This window comes from Schistocerca nitens, chromosome 2, assembly GCF_023898315.1.
Source record: "Schistocerca nitens isolate TAMUIC-IGC-003100 chromosome 2, iqSchNite1.1, whole genome shotgun sequence".
Taxonomy (NCBI): Eukaryota; Metazoa; Arthropoda; class Insecta; order Orthoptera; family Acrididae; genus Schistocerca; species Schistocerca nitens.
In genome coordinates, this window is record NC_064615.1 from 543,801,669 (window position 1) to 543,819,957 (window position 18,289).

The window sequence follows — 18,289 nt, forward strand, 5'->3', positions numbered from 1 at the left end:
ACAAATCAACTGATAAGTCGTTTACAAACAGGGGGGTAACCAGGCAAGAGAAATTGCAAATGGACAAGCCAGCACACACTTCCCCAAACAAAGGTAACCACTACCCATTGGCCACATTAAGTCTCTGAGGTTAGGGGTGCACGGGATATAATTTACACGAATGGCCGAATCCAAATACCACTTATAGTCAAGCAACGATACAGAACAGGCAGAGTCCAATAACCGGCACAGAAGTTCCCCTCCGACACGTGCACAAACATAAGGGAGAGATGGTCCTGTCGCAGAATGAATACGTGCACCCCAAGGGGTTCTGGGTCAGGTGTTAGGCATCGGGCCCTTCACACCCGGGCACTCTCGTCCAAGACGATCGTGTCCACCACATCGAAAAACAAACGTCTGCGTGCCAGTGAATCAAATTTGAGAGAGGGTTTGCCACCCATGGAAACTGAAGATAGCAGTGTCAAAGATACATCTACCCTAAACTGCTCATCAGCAAAAGTGATGCCCTCGACAGAGTCTACCAGTTCTTGCAACTCACCAAAGTTGGTGGGAAGGCGAGCAAACACCAAACGTGATCGATCCTTGGGTCACATGCCCCATAAGATGTTAGAACTGCTATCACACTCTGTAATGGGCGTACCAAGCTATGTCCATTCACTCTGTGTATTGGCTCTACGTCTCCGACGGTCCCTGAACCTGCCAATAATACCCATATCAAGCTCATTATGCACACGTGCCGACAATTTTATGCCTGTTATAAGAACCCTGAACGTGCCTCACGACTCAGAGTTTCCAAAACCAAAGTATCCAATGTCCCTTTCGCTAAAGGTTTTGGAACATGTAAGGCATCATTATGAAACTCAAACCACACATACAGTCACAATACTTGCTGCACTTGATTCAGTCTATCAACAGACAATTCTGAAATACCAGCCAGGAGGCACATAATTGGATTGGGTGACTTGGCAAAGTGATTGGAGGGCAGACTACCTAGACCTCGCGCCTCGGAGCGTTTACCGTCACTGAGTTGATTACGGATTAAAATTTCTTGCCCCGTACCTACATCCTCGCTTTCGAAACTCAAGGATGCCGCCCTAGCCTGCAAGTCCCTTGCCTGATCACTCAACTGCGTAACTTTCAGTCTTTCGGGATCGTTAAGCTCAACACCGTCCATCAAGCGATTCCATAAATACGCCAGATGCGCTTGTACCCTACCGACCTGCCTGGTTGTGTATTGAGTATCCTCCAGAAAGGAGATATTTTACTGTACGCCATCTAACACAGGTGAAACGTTATGAAGAGAGGCACCTACCAGCTCGATGATATCCGCTGAAAGACTAAGCAGGCTGTTCAACGCCAAACGCAACCTGGTCGCTAATTCCGGGACGCTACCATTGGTTGGAATTTGCCTTACTTTCAATTCATACAGCAAAAACTATTTTTTCAGGTGGGAAATTCCGAAAAACCCTCTGGAATACATGATATGTAGCGGTCCCCTGAAAACAATGGCAACATATCAGAACAACACCTTGGAAAGGAGAAAATATTAACACAGTAATCCGAAGAAACAATAAATGACATCAAAGGGTAGACAAATCTAAACCTCCCTGCCAAGCAGAACGCAACATCACAACATATGTTGGGATAATTCTCAGAGCAAACACATGGAAGGTGGTCCCACATATTTCGTCCTTCGGAGTTTCATGTAATACACTTTATTGCTTAACAACAATTAATATGATTACAAATTACAAACCCTGTAAAATACAGAATAACAACGCTTACAATAATTTAAAGAACATAAACAGGAGCAGTTTATTAATAAAACACTTTAACAATTTATATCATTAAAATAGGGCTTAAAACCAGGAATAAATATAAAAATACAAGTAAGACGACACACCAACTGGGTGTGACTGCAAGCTGGTTAAACAAACTGAGTTTTACCAGAAAAGATAATTACAAATGACGGCCACTAAAGATATTAACAATTCCGAAGCATAGATAATGTCCACCCAAAATACAGAAAGGATAACAAGTCACACCACTGATTGTTGATGTTGCAAACCCCTTAACAACTTATAAACCTTAATAAGAATCACAAGCAACGACATCGTAGCAAAAAAACACAGTGACCCGTATATGTAATAGGTTTCCTTTAATTTACATCTATGGTCACAATCCTTTTGTTAAGACCTAACTAACCTAATGAAAACACACACATACATGCCCGAGGCAGGATTCGAACCTGCGACCGTAGCGGTCGCGTAGTTCCAGACTGTAGCGCCTAGAACCGCTCGGCCACTGCGGCCGGCTAATAACAATCCCTTAATGAATAAAATACACAATTCCCCAATATACAAGAATAGCTGGGAAGGCATACAATTTAAATGTGAATCCCAGCTGGAACACACCAGCAGAACCTTTGACAATGACTCTTAAATAAATATACAATCGTCCAAAAGACAAGAAAAGGTGGAAAATTACAGCAAACGGCTACCACAGTCAACAGGCAATAGGCAGGCAAGATTCACAATGACTGGAGTTTGCTAATGACTCTGGATAAAATTTCATAGTTGAAAGTACTGGCAACAAGGGAGCGAGGATTAAACAAGTAATTAAAGAGGAAGTACAGTGACACGAAATTTCAGACTTGCAGAACACGCTTTAAAGCCTATGCGCTTTCCGAATTCACAATATTGAATAGTTCAAGAGTTCTGAAATTAATTGGGGACACTCCACCATCGCACTACCAAATGATAAAATTTACTTAACTAGAGCCGACACGAGGCGGCTGATAGAAGGGCCGACTGCTGGCCAATATAAACGTCGTGCGATGACAAGTATTGCTGCAGTAGGAAGGAAACAAGTCTCAGCTCTGGGCCCAGGAAACAGCAACACGTCGTCCGCTACCTGAACTATACTGCCAACAGACATCATAAGGTAGCTGTATCTCGCGTCCGTCGGCCGTCGTAATTTAATATATTGTTATTGTTATTATTATTTTTTGATTGTTGCCGACTTACGTGGTGGGCCTTAATAAAAATGATATTTCATTTAATTTTGATTTTACGATTAAATGCTTTCCTGAAGTTCTCCTTTTTAACAACATTAATCTTAAATTATTTGTTACGTTAATGAATGTTAGACTCGCTGAATCTTAAAACATGAGCATATAAGTTGTACAATGTAATAAACTTTTCATATTAATTTCCTCGGCTAGTCAGTTCACTTTAAAGCAAGAAATCCTTAGTTATTAATTAAAATTGCGGCCCACACACGCGCGAGAGTATTTTTCTTACCTCCGTTAACCATTGTATTGTAGTCAGAGTCCTGGCTCTGGGTCTCGGCTATGGTACTGAAAATAAGAATCTTAAAGCTAAGTATTTTCTACAACGTCGGGCGGCTGTGGAGAAAAATTAATATTATGTTAATAGCGGGCGAGTTTTCCACTTCCGCTAATTTTTCATAAGTTAATATCGCCACGTAATGGCGTCGTTGGCTGCATCGGCCGCTGCGATTGTTGAACTGTAAATTACTTGAATGCAGGTTAATTCAAGGAAGGCTGACATGAAATCGGGATCACCTCTTACAAATTAAAAGTGCACAATAATATTAAATCATTATATTATATGCTTAACTTATACAAATATGCTTACATTTGCCAGCACTCGCAAGATGTCCGCCGATACACCATCAAGACAAGTGAGGAAGTGAAAACGATTAAAAAAAAAATTAATAAAAGAGCGTATCTTGTCGTCTCTTTAGATCATTTTGTCATAAATTATTTCTTTGCATTTGAAACTCGGACAGAGAAATTATTTTTTTACGGCTACATGAAAAAAAATCTCTTACAAATTATGAATGTCTTCTTTATAAATGTGGTTTTTAAGTCTTTTCGTAATATGGCACAGGGGACGCTATATTGCCCCCCGAAATGTTTATGTCATAAAAAATGTTCGTGTTTTTTGACATAAATATTTCCTCTTTCATGTCCACAGTGTCCACACGCAGATTTTTCTTTCACAGTCTACATATGTCACATCGTATATTTAAATCGTTAAATTACTGAGGTGTGTTGCCCACAAAGTGTAATACAGATGAGGTTCAAGGTATACAACCACGAGTTAGTCCGGAATATTTGAAGTCCCAGGGGTGTCAACTGTTCGCTCCCCATTTGGCGCGGCCGTAGGGAAACCTGGTGAAAACCTCGGCGGAGCGACAGACTAACTGCTTGGGTCACTTTCACTTAAACGTTTCTGGGATGTCATTGGAGTACAGGATGTGCATACATTACAAATAATGTTTTGTTGCACTACGCAAAGAAATGAGGTCATTATAACAGTTGATTGCGGTGTCGTTGATGATCTACGCCGCGGCGTTTAGCTCGCGACGGCGTCGGTTGGTGTGTTCGGTGCTCGGCGGTCGCGGCGGCTGCGGAGAGGTCAACGCCCGCTCGACGCCAGCGTGTCTCTCGCCGTCGCGGAACGTCAGAATCAGCTGATCGGCTGCACGGTTGGCGATGCGCTTCTGTCTCGCCCGAGCGTGGCGGAGTGGGATGATATTCGCCCCACGCGCTTGTTGGCAGGAGTCAGCTCTGCTACGCATCTCCGACGTAGCACATGAAACATACACACAACCAACGTAATATTTGTTTCCCGCTGCAGATGGTTACGCTAGTGGGAAAGAAGCATTTATTAGTGCGGCAGTTGTTGTTAAGTTTTCGCCAGTTTCCGAGGTGTTGCAGAATACATGACATGGATCTTCTCCCGTGAATGAAGTTTTGATGCGCCACTGTTTCCATTACACGTCAGTTTTTGTCTTGATAAAATTATTTATGTTTTCGCCGCACTCGCAGGCACTGGAGAGTGTCCCAGTACGAGTTTAGCACAAACATTCGCCGTTTCTGCGGTCACTGTTTTGCAACAGTCCACGCATCGCATTCCAGTCTCGCATTATTGTGCTCACTGAAACTACAGTCTGTCCCAAAAATATTGACTGTGGGTTCACTTCACGTTAGCAGTTCACATTTATAAGCAAATTCACAGTTTTTCGTGCGTAATATTGGCGTTTGCCGTTCTTACCGCTGTTGAACGTTCAATACTAGTACTTCACTGTCCGTATCACAGTTTCACGTTCACAGTTTTTCACACTGCTTAAAGTAACTGTTTCGATTAGTTCACAAACACTAATGTATTTCATTCAGTCTGAACTGGATTTTGGCTCGTGCTGGATTTTACCAGTCTCTCGCACTAATCATCTCTTTTCATTTTCCACTTAGAGTCGTACTTGCCTTCAGATTTTTTGACTATACAATTGTATTTCCGTCTCATCTGAGGTAAGCCCCATCTCATGTCTGCCCACTCATTGCGTACTTGCCCTCCAGAGCCAGGCTCGACTTTACAAAACTTTGCCTCTCGCATTATTGTACACATTTTATAATCTAGGCCTAGCGTGCAAGTTCCTAGATTAATGTTAGATTTGTGACTTTTGTTTACACTACAAATTCGTGCAAATCTCTGCCTTAGCAGATGGCAATATATTTTAACAGTGCTTAGCGGTAGTCGCGTTTACTGATTTGCTTTGTACCTTGTCCTCAACACATGAGGTACCTTGGGTGATGTACACCCTGCACTGATATTGTTAAGTAAATTATGATTGAGCATATTTCAAGATCGGTATAGACATAAATACATGAAACGACATATACACTATAATATTTAATTTCATAAGTTGCATTACTACTACAGTTCAAAAATATTCATGACACACTAATGAAAAATTCTTTCATCGTTACATGCCGTTGAATTTTTTTTTAAACATTTTTCAACATGAAATTTGTAAAATATTCTGAAATCTACGTTCATTTTTTTTTCAAAATGCAATTGTTCAAAAATACTATTATTCCTTAACATCTACAAAATTGAATCGCACTAATCTTGTGTGCCTCATTGTCTTTAAATGTTACACTAAAATCTTAACATTTACACACAGGAAAAAAAAATACACTCTAAACTTAACCTACTACACAGAAATGTAAACGTTGCTCTACTGAGCGAACTTCTTTAAGTCTTTGTATGGATAGAGTCCTTTAATCTCTCCCGATTCTACGTCACCCAACAAATAGCTACATCCATGTGGTATGTCTATGATTTTGTAGGGCCCGGCATACACCAGTTGCCATTTTTTATTCTTTTTCGCTAACAGAGATGACTTGGGATGAGTCCTTATTAGCACCAAGTCACCTGGTTGATACACTGTTACCTTCTTTATTTTCTTGTCATGCTTCTTCTTTCGGCGCTCCGCGCACCTCGTTAAGTTATTCAAAGTCTCAGCTATAATTTGTTCGTGAGGTACAACTTGTCGTGGTACAGTTGGTAATGGTGACAGCCAGCTGTCGGTTTCATTCTTTCCAAACATGACTTCTAGTGGAGTATAACCGGTGGCTGAATGTGACAATCTATTGTGGAGTTCCTCAAAAGTCGAAACGTATTCTGGCCACTTGGTATGGCGATTCGGAATGTAAGTTCTCATGAACCTGTTCAACTCTTTAAAGGTACGCTCTACAAGACTGCTCTCCGGGTGAAATCGAGCTACAAAAATGTGTTTAATACCTTGCTCTTGTAGAAACGTTTTCCATTTGAGACCAGTAAAATAGGTGGCATTATCGGGTAATATGATCTGTGGTTTGCCAACATTAACAAAATAATCTGTTCGTAATTTCTGAATGAGGGGTGTGGCCGTTGAAGCTTTTACAGGATACAATTTTAGAAATTTGGAAAAGGCATCATATACAGCAAATACATATTTCACACCACCTCTGCCAGTGGGTAGTGCCCTAGAATGTCAACAGAAACTAGTCGTAATGGTTTGTTAGGAACAACAGGGTGCAATTCACTTACAGTGGACAGATTTGTAGGTTTCGTCCTTTGACAAACTACACATGTCCTTACAACATTCTGAATTATTCTTTTCATATTCTTAATGACATTGTCTTGCGAGAAGTGCTCTACATTTTTCAGTACCCACGTGTCCCCACGAAAGGTGCACGTGCCGGATTAAATCACTCATACATACTTCCGGTACACAGATACACCACAAGTCCTTGTTAACATCCTTCCGGTAATATAATACCCCATTTTGCACAGAATAATGGCTACCTATCTGATTTCCATCCGAAGACAGGACTTCTTGTTTGACTTTTCCCAAGGCGGGATCTTCGTCCTGCAAACTAGTCAGTTGCTTGCACGTCTGCAGGAACTTTTTTCAACAAGTAGGGTCTTTTATAACTAAAATTTTGTACTCTGTTGCCTGTTCTAGTATTGTTGTTAACTCAGGCAGACCTTGCGGCAACCGTGACAAAGCATCAGGTACTACGTTGTCACAACCTTTTATATACACTATTTGAAATTGATATTCCTGCAGAGCAAGCACCCACCTAGTCAACCTGTCGTGCATTAACTTGCATGTCAGCAAAAAACTTAAGGCCTGATGATCACAGAAAATTTTTACATTTTTTCCGTGCACATAGTATCTGAACTTCTTCATTGCCCATACTACTGCTAGTGTTTCGAGTTCGGTGACTGTATATGATCGTTCACAACTAGACAACACTCGGCTTGCGAAACCGATTATTCTTACGTTCTTGTTTCCACCATCCTCATCGATTTGAAATTAACAAGCGCCTAGTCCGAAAGTGGAGGCGTCTGTAGCAAGGCAAAATTCCTTTGACATGTCAGGATGTGACAGTAGATTAGCATTTAGAAGGGCTTGTCGTATTTGCTCAAATGACTGCTGGCACAGTTCATTCCATATCCAGGGTGTATTCTTTCTCAACAAGTTTAACAGGGTATTATCATTTAAAAGCTGGTCAGGTATGAATCGTCTGAAAAAGACACTAGATCCAGAAATGCCTTTAACTGTTTCTTGGTTCTAGGAGGAGGGAAGTTCTCAATTGCTGCCATTTTCTTCGGATCGGGCACAATACCTGTAGGTGATATTACATGACCAAGAAATTTTATTCTCTCCCTGCCAAATTTGGATTTTGCGAGGTTTGCTGTTACGCCTACCTCAGAAAATCTTTTTAGTACGCATCTCAGCGTGTCCATGTGGCTTTCCCAATCGAGAGTAGCTATTAATAAGTCATCGACATACAACGTTGCTCGGTCCAACAAATCCGGTCCTAATACTTTATCGAGCGCTGCAATGAAGACACCTGCACTAACATTTAATCCAAATGGTAAAACTTTAAATTGGTAACTTCTGCCGGCAAACACAAAGGCAGTGTACTTTCTTGATGATTCAGTTAGTGGGATTTGCCAATAAGACGAACGCATATCGACAGAGGTCAGATATTTAACTCCATAAAACTTCTGTATCTGTTCATCCAGGTTTTCTGGTCGCGTTCTGACAGGTACAATTATTTTGTTAATATCGCGCGCATCAAGCACGAGACGTATACTGCCGTCCACTTTCGCTACGGCTACGAGCGGACTGCTGTACGGGGATAGAGATGGTTCAATTTTCACCCAATCAAGCATTTTTCTTATTTCCTTCGTAACTGCCTCCTTCTTTGACCACGGGATGGTGTAGTTTGCGTGACAGAAAGTATCGTGAGGTACCACTTCGATGTTATAGGTGTAGCCCTCGATAACACCGGGTTTTTCCGAAAACACATTCTCATAATCTGTAAGTAGCTGAGTCGATTCGTTTTGTTGTGCTTCAGTCAAATGTTCTGACTCCCTAACTTTCATGGCTATCAGTTTCCTTTTTTCCTCTTTGTCTTCAGTAATAAAATCTTTCAATTATACTTGTCTTGTACTTAAGCCAGAATATAAATTCGTTACCTGTATTCCTTCGAATCTCGACTGAAAGCTCCGGCAATATTTACCGTGCACTTCCCGTGTCCTCAACAATGGCAAAACTACACGTGTACCCTCATTCGTAAGGCTTACTTCCCCGCACAAGAGGTCGATTTTTGCGTCCCTCTGGCGTAAAAATTCCATCCCCAGGATGCAAGCAACACCTAATCCCTTAACTACTAGGAACGAGCTTTTCATTGCTTCATTTCCTACCGTAAACTCGACTTGCACCTGGTGCTTTATGATATGAGATTGTGCACCTATTGCACCTGTAACACGACAATCCTTCACTGGCAATACTGGTATTCTATTATTTTGACTCAAGTACTTGTAAAAATTTGCGCTCATGACATTGGTTGACGCACCGGTATCGACTATTATGTGTATTGGTGCTCCATACATATCTGCTTGCAATATAGCCTGCACAACACTTTTGTCGGTTCGGTTACATTTCTGCGGTATGTCTACAAGTTCCTTTTCTATTTTTGTTCCTTCATTGTATCTCAGCATACAAAGTTTATGGCTGTCATCCGTGAATGTGCCCTCACTACACCATTCTGCAGCCAACAACAGAGAGCGTATTGTGGCTGTCTTTAGTTTAACGGATGAGCATTAGTGGGTTGACAGTTGTCTGTCACTTCCACTAACCTCACAATGTGGTTCTGGTTGTTGTTGTTGCTACTGTTGGGTTGGCCGCCCTGCCTCCCCGATGGTGTATTTTGATAATGTGTATGGCCCTGGTTTTGCGGTGGGCGGTTGTAACTTCCTGACATGTTCTGTGACGAACCTGGGTTGGCGTTCCATTGTGGCGCTGTATTTTGTTGCCACTGTGGTGTCGGTTCATTACAACCACTCCACTGGTTTCGGTTGTTCCGCCATTGCGGATTGCCATTACCATTATGTCCATTACTCATGCGTCCATCATGATGTCTCTTTCGATTTTGACGATCATAACCGTTGCCGTTATAACCATTGCCACTGTTTGTGCCTCGATTCTGTTGCCGGTGCTCTTGCCTATTCCCGTTACCATTTGGTACTAAGTTACTACCGTTACTGTGGCTGCTATTGTAATCGGCTTTTTGTTGATTACAGCCTGCATGGTTCCACTTGTTTTCGGTTTTCATATCTTCGATCAGTACGTCAACAGAATCCACTATTTCCATGAATTGTTCTATATCGTATTCCGGCACATTGATGAAATATCTTTTAATTTCACTGGGCAACTTCATTTTTATTAATCTGATTATGTCACGCTCGGACATTGGCTCGTCCCAGTACCTGGTTTTGTTTATATACTTTTCGAAATATTTGCGTAACGTTCCCATCTTAGGATTGTACATTTCTGGACTGTACAACTCCTTTTGTAGTCTTTCTTGGACGCTATCGGACCAGAATTTTTGCAAGAATGCACCTTCAAACTGTTGCATCGTTAGACATTTTTCGGACACGTCGGTGGCCTACAGTGCCGCGTCACCTTGAATAAAGGAGACCACGAACTGTATTCTTTGTCTTTCCGTCCATGTCCTGGGAAACACATTCCTGAAGCTCTTAATAAATACAACAGAGTGGACATTTCGTTTTTCGCTATTGAAGGGTTGGAATGTCCTGTGTTTTATTACATTGTCCTCTTTTTTGCACATCTGATTGCTACATTCTGGGACATTCATCACTTCGTGTGTGCGCTGCACGGTATCGCATGTTGTCCGTGCTCATAATTCGCATTAGGTTGCGGTTGCGCACTCGCACCCTGCCTACGGTCAGCGTTATTACAGTAATCAGTACGCGGAGTCGGATTCATGATCTGTCCGCCACTGTTTACATTGCTTTCCAACGCAGACAGTCTCCGCGCGACCTCCTGTTGCCAATTTGGCAACTCCGCTGTCACACGGGATTTGATCTGTGTTAATTCGGCGTGCAGTGCGGCAGCGCTAGCGTCAATATTTACACTCACGGCCGCAGTCGCTTGTTCTACAGCTGTTTTTACGTCGCTTTCAATCTCTGCAGATATCTCGCGATCCTTTACTTCTAGCCATTCATTTAATTCTTTTTCTACTTTTTGAGCTTGCACTTCCAAATATGCGTCAATACTTTTCCGTGCATCTATCTCCACATTATCTACGCGGTTGGTTAAAGTCTGGACATTATCTTCAAGCCTAGCCTGCGATATCTGTAATTTTTGCATTTCGCCGGCTAAGCTTTGCACAAGATCGGGTATTTCTTTGCACGCGTCCCGCATCTCGGCAAGTTTGCTTTGGATACTGTCTAGTTTTGCTTCACTACGCTGAACTTGCTCAATGAGCTTTTGCGTTAATTTTTTCTCCTGCTCATGCAGCATCTGAGCCAGTTTTTCGTCTCTTTGTTTTTCCCTCTGTTCTGACATTCTTTCTTTTTCCCTTTCTTTCTGTTCTCTTTGTTGTTCATGCTCATACAGCATCTGAGCCAGTTTCTGATCTCTTTCCCTATCTCTTTCTTCTAACCTGCGCAGAAATTCTGCAAATGGGTCTGCAATCGGTGAGCATACTGGTGCCCCGCTTAATCTAGCACTAGATTGGCCCCCCTGCCCAGGCAGTGGAGTTGTCACTCTATTCGCCCGCATCTCGTGGTCGTGCGGTAGCTTCCCACGCCCGGGTTCCCGGGTTCGATTCCCGGCGGGGTCAGGGATTTTCTCTGCCTCGTGATGGCTGGGTGTTGTGTGCTGTCCTTAGGTTAGTTAGGTTTAAGTAGTTCTAAGTTCTAGGGGACTTATGACCACAGCAGTTGAGTCCCATAGTGCTCAGAGCCATTTGAACCATTTTTTTGTCACTCTATTCCCATTCTGCTATGGAGCGTCATTCAACGTCCACAGACCCTCGCCCCCCGCTCCGGAAATTATGTTACCGGAGGCGGTGGCTTGGGATTCGTTTACGTATTGCAAATGACCCTCACTTTCCATATTAACAAAATTTTGTTCGTCTGGTACGGATGCTTTAGCTTGTACTATGTTACCCATAATAAATTCACTTTAAGCCACTGACAAATCTTTAACACTGATACACACACGATTAATTATCCCCTCCAAAAATAAACACATAAATACACAAAACACCGAAGGTATCTCATGTGCACATGGGTTCGATATTCCGCACAGAGCTACACAGGATGCTTGCACAATAGGCCTTACCTTACTTATTTTTCTTTCTCGCAATCCTTTTTCTTTTCTACACTTTTTCCTCTCCAGATCTCCTCAGGGTGTGGTTTTGTTGTTGTACATGTAAAAGAATTCATACAAGCATTAATATTTTACAACAATTAGACACATACAGAATTACATTCATTACAATAGAGTCAGATTTCGTAAATTTCGTATTTTCTTTAATCAGGCCCCAAAGTTGCGGCGCCAATATCGCGTCCGTCGGCCGTCGTAATTTAATATATTGTTATTGTTATTATTATTTTTTGATTGTTGCCGACTTACGTGGTGGGCCTTAATAAAAATGATATTTCATTTAATTTTGATTTTACGATTAAATGCTTTCCTGAAGTTCTCCTTTTTAACAACATTAATCTTAAATTATTTGTTACGTTAATGAATGTTAGACTCGCTGAATCTTAAAACATGAGCATATAAGTTGTACAATGTAATAAACTTTTCATATTAACTTCCTCGGCTAGTCAGTTCACTTTAAAGCAAGAAATCTTTAGTTATTAATTAAAATTGCGGCCCACACACGCGCGAGAGTATTTTTCTCACCTCCGTTAACCATTGTATTGTAGTCAGAGTCCTGGCTCTGGGTCTCGGCTATGGTACTGAAAATAAGAATCTTAAAGCTAAGTATTTTCTACAACGTCGGGCGGCTGTGGAGAAAAATTAATATTATGTTAATAGCGGGCGAGTTTTCCGCTTCCGCTAATTTTTCATAAGTTAATATCGCCATGTAATGGCGTCGTTGGCTGCATCGGCCGCTGCGATTGTTGAACTGTAAATTACTTGAATGCAGGTTAATTCAAGGAAGGCTGACATGAAATCGGGATCACCTCTTACAAATTAAAAGTGCACAATAATATTAAATCATTATATTATATGCTTAACTCATACAAATATGCTTACATTAGCCAGCACTCGCAAGATGTCCGCCTATACACCATCAAGACAAGTGAGGAAGTGAAAACAACTAAAAAAAAATTAACAAAATAGTGTATCTTGTCGTCTCTTTAGATCATTTTGTCATAAATTATTTCTTTGCATTTGAAACTTGGACAGAGAAATTATTGTTTTACGGCTACATGAAAAAAAATCTCTTACAAATTATGAATGTCTTCTTTATAAATATTGTTTTTAAGTCTTTTCGTAATATGGCACTGGGGACGCTATAGCGCCTAGAACCGCTCGGCCACTCCGGCCGGCTAATAACAATCCCTTAATGAATAAAATACACAATTCCCCAATATACAAGAATAGCTGGGAAGGCATACAATTTAAATGTGAATCCCAGCTGGAACACACCAGCAGAACCTTCGACAATGACTCTTAAATAAATATACAATCGTCCAAAAGACAAGAAAAGGTGGCAAATTACAGCAAACGGCTACCACAGTCAACAGGCAATAAGCAGGCAAGATTCACAATGAATGGAGTTTGCTAATGACTCTGGATAAAATTGGAAAACTCAAATTTCATAGTTGAAAGTACTGGCAACAAGGGAGCGAGGATTAAACAAGTAATTAAAGAGGAAGTACAGTGACACGAAATTTCAGACTTGCAGAACACGCTTTAAAGCCTATGCGCTTTCCGAATTCACAATATTGAATAGTTCAAGAGTTCTGAAATTAATTGGGGAACCCTCAACATCACACTACCAAATGATAAAATTTACTTAACTAGAGCCGACACGAGGCGGCTGATAGAAGCGCCCGACTGCTGGCCAATATAAACGTCATGCAATGACAAGTATTGTTGCAGCAGGAAGGAAACAAGTCTCTGCTCTGGGCCCAGGAAACAGCAACACGTCGTCCGCTACCTGAACTATACTGCCAACAGACATCATAAGGTAGTTGTATTTTGCCCAAACAACACTACAAACGACAGTGTCGATGATGTAGCCAATACTAACTTATTTCGGAAGTGAGTACACATATAAGTCACTAAATGAACTCTTCTTAAATTTATTTGAAAATTAAAAATGTGAAATAGCTTTACTGTACGATTAAATGATGATGGTGTCCTCTTAGCTAAAATATTCCGGAGGTAAAATAGTCCCCCATTCGGATCTCCGGGCAGGGACTACTCAGGAGGAAATTATTATCAGGAGAAAGAAAACTGGCGTTCTACGGATCGGAGAGTGGAATGTCAGATCCCTTAATCGGGCAAGTAGGTTAGAAAATTTACAAAGAGAAATGGATAGGTTAAAGTTAGATATAGTGGGAATTAGTGAAGTTCGGTGGCAGGATGAACAAGACTTTTGGTCAGGTGCATAGAGGGTTAAAAACACGAAATCAAATAGGGGTAATGCATGAGTATGTTTAATAATGAATAAAAAAATAGGAGTAAGGGTAAGCTACTACAAACAGCATTGTAGACGCATTATTGTGGCCAAGATAGACACGAAGCCCACGCCTACTAAAGTAGGACAAGTTTATATGCCAACTAGCTCTGCAGATGACGAAGAAATTGATGAAATGTATGATGAGATAAACTAAATTATTCAGGTAGTGAAGGGAGATGAAAATTTAATAGTCATGGGTGACTGGAATTCAAGAGTAGGGAAAGGGAGAGAAGGAAACATAGTGGGTGAGAATAGATTGGGGCTAAGAAATGAAAGAGGAAGCCGCCTGGTAGAATTTTACGCAGAGCATAACTTAATCATAGCTAACACTTGGTTTAAGAATCATGAAAGAAGGTTGTATACATGGAAGAACCCTGGAGATACTAAAAGGTATCAGATTGATTATATAATGGTAAGTCAGAGATTTAGGAACCAGGTTTTAAATTGTAAGACGTTTCCAGGGGCAGATGAGGACTCTGACCACAATATATTGGTTATGAACTGTAGATTAAAACTGAAGAAACTGCAAAAAGGTGGGAATTTAAGGAGATGGGACCTGGATAAAGACTAAACCAGAGGTTGTAAAGAGTTTCAGGGAGAGCATAAGGGAACAATTGACAGGAATGGGTGAAAGAAATACAGTAGAAGAAGAATGGGTAGCTTTGAGGGATGAAATAGTGAAGGCAGCAGAGGATCAAATAGGTAAAAAAGACGAGGGCTAGTAGAAACCCTTGGGTAACAGAAGAAATATTGAATTTAATTGATGAAAGGAGAAAATATAAAAATGCAGTAAATGAAGCAGGCAAAAAGGAATACAAACGTCTCAAAAATGAGATCGACAGGAAGTGCAGAATGGCTAATCAGGGATGGCTAGAGGACAAATGTAAGGATGTAGAGGCTTATCTCACTAGGGGTAAGATAGATACTGCCTAAAGGAAAATTAAATAGACCTTTGGAGAAAGGAGAACCACTTGTATGAATATCAAGAGCTTTGATGGAAAACCAGTTCTAAGCAAAGAAGGGAAAGCAGAAAGGTGGAAGGACTATATAGAGGGTTTATACAAGGGCGATGTACTTGAGGACAATATTATGGAAATGCAAGAGGACATAGATGAAGATGAAATGGGAGATATCATATTGCGTGAAGAGTTTGACAGAGCTCTGAAAGACCTGAGTCGAAACAAGGCCCCCAGAGTAGACAACATTCCATTAGAATTACTGACAGCCTTGGGAGGGCCAGTCCTGACGAAACTCTACCATCTGGTGAGCAAAATGTATGAGACAGGCGAATTACCCTCAGACTTCAAGAAGAATATAATAATCCCAATCCCAAAGAAAGCAGGTGTTGATAGATGTGAAATTTACCGAACTATCAGTTTAATAAGACAGCTGCAAAATACTAACGCGAATTCTTTACAGACGAATGGAAAAACTGATAGAAGCCGACCTCAGGGAAGATCACTTTGGATTCCGTAGAAATGTTGGAACACGTGAGGCAATACTGACGCTTCGACTTATCTTAGAAGAAAGATTAAGGAAAGGCAAACCTACGTTTCTAGCATGAAAGGAAAGCAGTGGTTGGGAAGGGAGTGAGACAGGGTTGCAGCCCCTCCCCAATGTTATTCAATCTGTATATTGAGCAAGCAATAAAGGAAACAAAAGAAAAGTTCAGAGTAGGTATTAAAATCCATGGAGAATAAATAAAAACTTGGAGGTTCGCCGATGACATTGTAATTCTGTCAGAGACAGCAAAGGACTTGGAAGAGCAGTTGAACGGAATGGACAGTGTCTTGAAAGGAGCGTATAAAATGAACATCAACAAAAGCAGAACGAGGATAATGGAATGTAATCGAATTAAGTCGGGTGATGCTGAGGGAATTAGATTGGGAAATGAGACACTTAAAGTAATAAAGGGGTTTTGCTGTTTGGGGAGCAAAATAACTGATGATGGTCGAAGTAGAGAGGATATAAAATGTAGACTGGCAATGGCAAGGAAAGCGTTTCTGAAGAAGAAAAATTTTTTAACATCGAGTATAGATTTAAATGTCCGGAAGTTGTTCTAATAGTGTTTGTATGGAGTGTAGCCATGTATGGAAGTGAAGCGTGGACGATAAATACACTCCTGGAAATGGAAAAAAGAACACATTGACACCGGTGTGTCAGACCCACCATACTTGCTCCGGACACTGCGAGAGGGCTGTACAAGCAATGATCACACGCACGGCACAGCGGACACACCAGGAACCGCGGTGTTGGCCGACGAATGGCGCTAGCTGCGCAGCATTTGTGCACCGCCGCCGTCAGTGTCGGCCAGTTTGCCGTGGCATACGGAGCTCCATCGCAGTCTTTAACACTGGTAGCATGCCGCGACAGCGTGGACGTGAACCGTATATGCAGTTGACGGACTTTGAGCGAGGGCGTATAGTGGGCATGCGGGAGGCCGGGTGGACGTACCGCCGAATTGCTCAACACGTGGGGCGTGAGGTCTCCACAGTACATCGATGTTGTCGCCAGTGGTCGGCGGAAGGTGCACGTGCCCGTCGACCTGGGACCGGACCGCAGCGACGCACGGATGCACGCCAAGACCGTAGGATCCTACGCAGTGCCGTAGGGGACCGCACCGCCACTTCCCAGCAAATTAGGGACACTGTTGCTCCTGGGGTATCGGCGAGGACCATTCGCAACCGTCTCCATGAGGCTGGGCTACGGTCCCGCACACCGTTAGGCCGTCTTCCGCTCACGCCCCAACATCGTGCAGCCCGCCTCCAGTGGTGTCGCGACAGGCGTGAATGGAGGGACGAATGGAGACGTGTCGTCTTCAGCGATGAGAGTCGCTTCTGCCTTGGTGCCAATGATGGTCGTGTGCGTGTTTGGCGCCGTGCAGGTGAGCGCCACAATCAGGACTGCATACGACCGAGGCACACAGGGCCAACACCCGGCATCATGGTGTGGGGAGCGATCTCCTACACTGGCCGTACACCACTGGTGATCGTCGAGGGGACACTGAATAGTGCACGGTACATCCAAACCGTCATCGAACCCATCGTTCTACCATTCCTAGACCGGCAAGGGAACTTGCTGTTCCAACAGGACAATGCACGTCCGCATGTATCCCGTGCCACCCAACGTGCTCTAGAAGGTGTAAGTCAACTACCCTGGCCAGCAAGATCTCCGGATCTGTCCCCCATTGAGCATGTTTGGGACTGGATGAAGCGTCGTCTCACGCGGTCTGCACGTCCAGCACGAACGCTGGTCCAACTGAGGCGCCAGGTGGAAATGGCATGGCAAGCCGTTCCACAGGACTACATCCAGCATCTCTACGATCGTCTCCATGGGAGAATAGCAGCCTGCATTGCTGCGAAAGGTGGATATACACTGTACTAGTGCCGACATTGTGCATGCTCTGTTGCCTGTGTCTATGTGCCTGTGGTTCTGTCAGTGTGATCATGTGATGTATCTGACCCCAGGAATGTGTCAATAAAGTTTCCCCTTCCTGGGACAATGAATTCACGGTGTTCTTATTTCAATTTCCAGGAGTGTAGTTTAGACAAAAAGAGAATAGAAGCTTTCGAAATGTGGTGCTACAGAAGAATGCTGAAGATTAGATTGGTAGATCACATAACTACTTAAACTACTGAGGCATCAAGGGATCACCAATTTAGTATTGGAGGGCAGCGTGGAGGGTAAAAATCGTAGAGGGAGACCAAGAGATGAATACACTAAGTAGATTCAGAAGGATGTAGGCTGCAGTAGGTACTGGGAGATGAAGAAGCTTGCACAGGATAGGGTAGCACGGAGAGCTGCACCAAACCAGTCTTGGGACTGAAAACCAAAACAACAACATCAGTGCCTGCAAATTAAATTACTAGGTCATATCTACCTACGAAATATGTCTTTCCTTCAACA

The 18,289-nt window shown here is 42.4% G+C and overlaps 1 long non-coding RNA gene across 4 annotated transcripts in view; it reads left to right on the forward strand.

Annotated features, from left to right (window-relative positions):
* Positions 1-18,289, forward strand: part of LOC126236563 (uncharacterized) — a 102,639-nt gene that overhangs the window by 76,439 nt on the left and 7,911 nt on the right. The window contains exon 1 of one of the 4 annotated variants that reach the window (XR_007544954.1): positions 2,864-2,943. The exons of 2 other annotated variants lie outside the window; for them this stretch is intronic. This is a non-coding gene — a long non-coding RNA (uncharacterized LOC126236563). Of the gene's footprint in view, positions 1-2,863; positions 2,944-13,808; positions 13,889-18,289 lie in introns of those variants that run through there. One more of the 4 variants, XR_007544955.1, reaches the window with a different exon arrangement.